This window comes from Poecilia latipinna, unplaced genomic scaffold (assembly GCF_001443285.1).
Source record: "Poecilia latipinna isolate Pla-1442-1.1 unplaced genomic scaffold, P_latipinna-1.0 Scaffold556, whole genome shotgun sequence".
NCBI classification, from domain to species: Eukaryota; Metazoa; Chordata; class Actinopteri; order Cyprinodontiformes; family Poeciliidae; genus Poecilia; species Poecilia latipinna.
Genome location: NW_015113172.1, coordinates 123259 through 129248, shown reverse-complemented (window position 1 = coordinate 129248; position 5990 = coordinate 123259). Strand labels below are relative to the sequence as shown.

The window sequence follows — 5990 nt, the reverse complement described above, 5'->3', positions numbered from 1 at the left end:
TTTTTTTAAAAATTTTTTTAAAGGTTTTATTATAGCAAAAAAAAAAAAAAAAAAAAAACATTGAAAAGGCTCCCTGTTTGTTTTGTGTTTGAACACCCAGTCTAAGTAGTTTAGATTTTTATTTAGTAATCACCACGCAAAAACCAGACTCCTTTAAAAAAACACTGTTGCATTGTAACTTTTCTGCAGTAACGCACAGCCACAAGACACGACGGCGCTGTGTAACCTGCACTTTGTTGTTGTGATCGTCTCCCCTGGTAACACCAAATACAATGGTGTTCATAACAATCTAAGTTTCTAGTTTAGCTTCATCAGACAGGATCTATCTCCAAAGTAAATGTCTTTGTCCCCCGAAAATGTAGACTGCATTTTACGTTGCTCCTGGAGTAATGAGTTACTCCAGGAGCCTCAGATATTAATCTGAGGTTGATAAACTCACTTCATCCTAAACATGTTCATCTCTGTGCTGGAACAGAATAATGACTATCCACGATAATTACACAATATACTATTGAAGGAAAAAGTCACGCTGTTATTTGCATTGACCAGGTCTGACTCTTTGATATGTATATTTTTCCACGATGCACAATGTTTTAGAAAATGTTTTCCTGTTGTGGTGCACATTTTGAAATATTTTGTTTTCCAGAAAGAAAAAAAAAAACATTCCCACAATTTATTTCCCAATTCATTTTGAATTATTCAGAAGAGGGAAAATGTGCATCTTTTAGCATTAATTAGAAGATTATAAGTCTAATGTTGTTAAAAAAAATCCTAAAATTTAAACTCTCAACACCTTGTTGGTGTTAGTAAGCGTTAAACTATCAAGTCCGCACAGATTTGGTATTTAATACTAAATTAGAGGTAAAGCACTAACTTTCCAAAAAGAAATAAATTAACACGCTGTGGGGTTAAAAATCATCTCTCTCCTGCAACTTACCTTCACAACATGCCACATTAAAAGAGGACCAGCAGGTCTACCAGGCAATTCCACATTGCCAATCTTGATTGCGACAATTAAGCTACTATGTTTCTTAGGATTTCAAGTTTTTCACCTTTTATTTCCTTGTGACCTAGAAATACCTACCTAGATCGTACCTTGAGTCTTCATCAGAGCAGCTGAGAAAACTCAGATCAATGTCTCCCCTCTGCTCACCTGTCCACCAACAGAGCGTTAACCGTTCAATTGAATAAAATCACCAGAGGATTTGCAACATCATTCAAGCTGTGCAATAAATCTCTTCCCTATCCCCACCTGTTGCCTTGCTGCGTGTTGATGCATTTGAGAATTTTAAGCTCCCCTTTATGGCAATAAATTTTTTCTTTTTCATCAGACTCTCTTTTTTTCTACTATTAAAGGACTTTACTAGTAGAGATTCTGAAGGCGATAAACTTTTCAAAGTTGGGATGTCAGCAGGAAACAACTCTCCAGGTGCAAATGAAGCTATTTAGATCAGAAAGACATTATTATAAAATCTTGTGACCTGACTCCTTTAACTGATCTGCAGGTGTTGGCATTTTTTTTTCTCAAGTTTTAATTCACTCATCACAACACTACAAGGACAAACTCCAGCCCACGGCTGCATAAACGTGCGACAGGTAGCCAGACGACACACGAATCTCGCTACATTTTACCAGATTTTGTCATGTTTCATTTAGTATCTCTCAGGACCAAATACAGATGACAGCAGCTGTAAACAACCGGCTCTCCTCTCTCCACACCAGCTCTCTGTCTTCCTCTCTCGCCCTCAGGCTATGAAGTGGAGAGGGTATAATTTATCATGAACATGACAAATTACTTTTGGTGGTACTGAGGAGTGGATTGGTCAGCCGTATATGGGTATGCGTGTGTGCGTGTGTGTGTGTGCGTGCGTGTGCGTGTATCCAGAAGTGTGAAAAGAGAGGCAAAACTGAGAGACGGAGTGTGAAGTGGTGGCAGGGCCAATGAAATGATGTGCAGAATCTTGGCTCAGCCAGCTGGAAGGTGGGAATAGATTACAAATCGCTTTGTTTTTCATCTCTGGGCAAATGCTGCTTTCACATATCACAACCAGCAGTTGCATTTGCTGTCTGTCATTTGCATTCTGCGTGTCGTGAGCTCTTGTATGGGAGGATGAAGTATGGAAAGCCTTGTCTCTCTTGAGTCCAACTCCTAGTGGGTGATGGACCGGCACATTGTCAGAACTCCCTGGTTTTAAATAGCCTTTAACAAGGCTGGTTTCAGAAAATGCAATTGGCCAATATGATCCTGTCAACCAGTGGTGTCCAAAGTGTGGCACCTGAGCTATTTCACAGCCCTCTAAACCTCAAAGTGTATATTCTTGGAAAACTAGATGGAGTCAGTACAGAATAGTTCCTTTTTCAAATTAATTTTGAGAGTAATTCATCATCAGTGGCTGTATATGTCATAATTGAGGGTAGACTTCTGACCCACATGCAGAATCAGACCCGGAAACAACTGGTGAGTTATTATTTTTATTTTAAAAAAAAGAAACAACCTGAAGGTTCTGCAGGTGATCCGAGGATATAGGTCCGAGTCACGCCTGGAAGCGGAGAGAACAGGTTAATGGTCTGGCCAGAGGAGGGCAAAGTGCGATGAGGAACCGAGTTTCAGCTTACGTCTTCTTGGAAGGCTTCTGACGGGGGAGGATGCGATCGAGCAGTGGACTGGAGCGGGCAGGCAGGTGAGGCTCTGAAAGCTGCAGGTAGATTCACCGGTGGAAGTTGGCCAGATCCTGAAAGTGAATGAACAGAGGGCTAGTGAGGGGGGTTGACTACAGGCAGAAATCCTTTCGAGAGAATCACAAAAAACTAGCGTTTCAGAAGAAGGCTTTAACGAGCTAGAGACTACCGTGGAGGGATAATCATCCGGCGGAGAGGAGAGGTCCGATGGCTCCTTAAATCCTCTCGACTGATGATCCAACTAGCTTCAGGCGTGCAGCTCCACTCCAGGCCACTCCCCAACGGGAAGCCGAAGAGGAGAGACCTTTCTTAAAGAAAAGCCCAGAACCTGACAGTATATAGCATTAATATAAAATTAAGTGCATAGCAAGACTGTCTGGTTCACTTGGGGAGGTGTGAATGCGTAACCAAACTCTGATTTGGACCAAAAAAGCAAAGTCTGGTCCCCATAAAAACCCAAGTCTCTGTTTTGCTGAAGATTCAAATGCATATGTGAACGCCAAGCGGACGAGAGACTGCTCCAAAAGCAGGAAGACTACAGCAGAGCAGGGCATTCTGGGTAAATACAACCAAAACAATCGTACAAGTCTAACGTTGGTCTCATAGGAATACAACAGCTAAAATCTGACGCCACTCCCATTATATTTTGTGTGAATTAGGCGGTCGTATTCATGTCTTCTTTATAGGTTTTTGTGTGGTTTGTTTCTGTGGTTGTTGGTGCTGCCACATGTGAAGGGGTGAATGAGTTTTTCAATGGGTTTGGATTATCTGACACGGTGCAGGGTGAAAACCAACCACACCAGCCGAAAATTGAATAAATGTTGAAATGTTGTTCCCAAATTGAAGCGAGTCTACCAGACTATCAGGTGTGAAAACACCCTGAGGTTCTTTGAAACTAACTTAGTGGTAAACTGAGGTGCATTGTCCATTGTAACACCCAAGCTTTGACTTCCTGGTTCATGTCTTGAGATTTGCTTCAGTGTTTTCAGTGTTTCATAAACATCAACACACTGAAATACTCCTACTATCGTACCTCACATCAAAAGTGAAAACTTTGGGCAAACAGTTTGGTTACAGCTTCCTCAGACAACAGCATATGACTCCAAAGATATTTTATACCTGAGGGCATTTGGAAACACTACTCTTATTTTCTCTGTTTCTTTTTGAATTATGGTTTCTTCCTCTCTGACTGGGCTTTAACACCGTCTTACTGTGGATGATGGGTTTCTAATCAGCTTCAGCTGATCTTCATCAGGGTTTTTTTTTTTTGTACTTTTATTCATTTCTGTCTTGGTTCATTTTGTGTTTTCCTTTTTTTTATCTGTTTGTTTTTAAGGTTCTTTGTGCGTTTCTGGTCCGCACACTTTCCGATGCATTTTTGATCAGCATCGATTCAGCTCCGGCACCACAGCTGCTCGCCCTCTTCCACTGACGTCTCATTACAGACGCAGACAAATTCACGCACTCAGGTCTTAATAAATCTAATTGCACACTCAACTCATAACGCCCCTGAATCAGGGCCGACAAATTACTGCAGCAGTCTGACACCGTCAATGAGCATGGGTGCCACTCTGGCTGACTGGATCCTTTAGTGAAAGGAAAAGATATAAATTAATATTGTGCAACACTTTCTTTGATTCAGCTGATTTCACCCCCCAGTTTTTCAGTCTTTGTTTCTTCCTCTCAGCCTCTTCCGTTTCAACCCACACCTCTGATCCGACTATGTTTCAGCTGTTGATTCCGCATCAATCACCGCAAAATCTAATTTGTCAAACCTCCGTCGAGCAGGGCTCTCAACCTCCATGCCTGCTGTCTTTTTCTTTTCTTTTTTTTTTTTTGTTTTTTTGTCTGGAGCCCCGTAAGGTAAAGAGGGAGTTCTGCCGGTAATATAAGGGGAGAAGAAAAAAAAAAAAACAGGACAAAAAAACAGACTTTTGCACTTTGAAGTCATAGCAGATCAAAAAAACAACAGAGGCCTCTTTCTGGTACAAAGAGAATGCTCTCCCCTTCATCCATCTTGGCTCGTTTCTGCACCTTTTCTTTGCAGCCTGCCTGTCACTCTGAGCCGTCACATCTCACAAACAGGCCCCCAGCCTGCCCCACCTGCCCGCCTGCAGCGTCTGCCTCTCTGCCGTCAGGAACAGATCTCACCCTCTGTGCGAGTGTGCGCCTGCTTAGACGTCCCTGGAGGTCTTGTGCCACTTGGAGCGATTTGTGCACTCCGGTTATTAACGCACAGCTCATAAAAAAACAAGCGGCATATTCTACCTGTCTGTCCTCCTATCTGGGTCGCGTGCTTTTAGCACAGCTGCAGCTAACGGGAAGGTTATAGTCCCGTTATTGCAGACTCAGACTCTCGTCTTTCTAGGTTGAAGCCTTGCGCTGTAAAGTTTGCAGAGGTTTGAGCATTGTGCCCCATCAGTGCAGCCGTTCAGCAGACCATCTTTGTGACAGTCTCCTGCGCTCCTGACATGGGAGTCATCTGTCTTCACCGTGTCCAGAGCAATGATGTGGGATAATATTGGTGGGAAGTGGTGCAGACAGGGGGGTATTGGAATATCGATCCTCCTCTCTTCCTCCGTCTTCCTGCAAGGATTTTTATTCCAGGCTGTGTGATAAAACGACCGAAGGGCTTTGAGCCCTTATATTGTTTCCTATACCCTTTGAGCTCGTGTGAGAGTGCAATTTATCTGAAGGAAGGCTTTGCGATGCCGGGTTGGACTGAATGCACCTCTGAACTCATCTATGCACAGATTTCATTTTCACAGAAAACCTGTAAAAGAAATCTCTCTGAATATGAAATTTGTAAGAAAAAAAATTTAGACTATCGATTATTTTTCCGTAAGTTTTGGTTGGTGAAGACCCAACAGGAGACATCGATTATTGTGCTGTAGGGTAATTTGTTAAAAATAAAAAAAGGAAACCATACCTAAAAGCCGACAAGGAGAGAATTTTTTTGTTAGAAATCAGCAGGAAAAATAATAATCCAACACAAAGAATCAAACAGCTCAATAAAAATGACTTGCCATATAAATACAGAGGGGGTTAACTGCAAAATAAAGTTAAATAAAAAGGTATGTTCAATTAACCGACTGTGTTGTAGCTGTCTGGAGGAGTTGAGTGAAAATGGTTAAATGACACCGAATGAACAGAGAGAAACAAAGCATCCAGAGAAAAACTAGAAACACCAAAAAAACTAGAGGACTTTTAAAGCACGCTTAGATTAAAAATAAAAAATAAAAAATTAAGAATTCTGAAATAAATGTAAAAATGAAATGTACCAGTTTACTTGGTTGCAAAGCAGACTTGAA

General features: G+C 41.6%; 1 long non-coding RNA gene across 1 annotated transcript; it reads right to left on the bottom strand.

Moving 5' to 3' along the window:
• Positions 1-2446: 2446 nt before the first annotated feature.
• Positions 2447-3007, bottom strand: LOC106953031 (uncharacterized). Its single transcript, XR_001426105.1, has 3 exons — positions 2849-3007; positions 2617-2732; positions 2447-2540 (listed from the first exon to the last, which is right to left on the bottom strand). It is a non-coding gene; the product is annotated as an uncharacterized LOC106953031 (long non-coding RNA).
• Positions 3008-5990: the final 2983 nt, after the last annotated feature.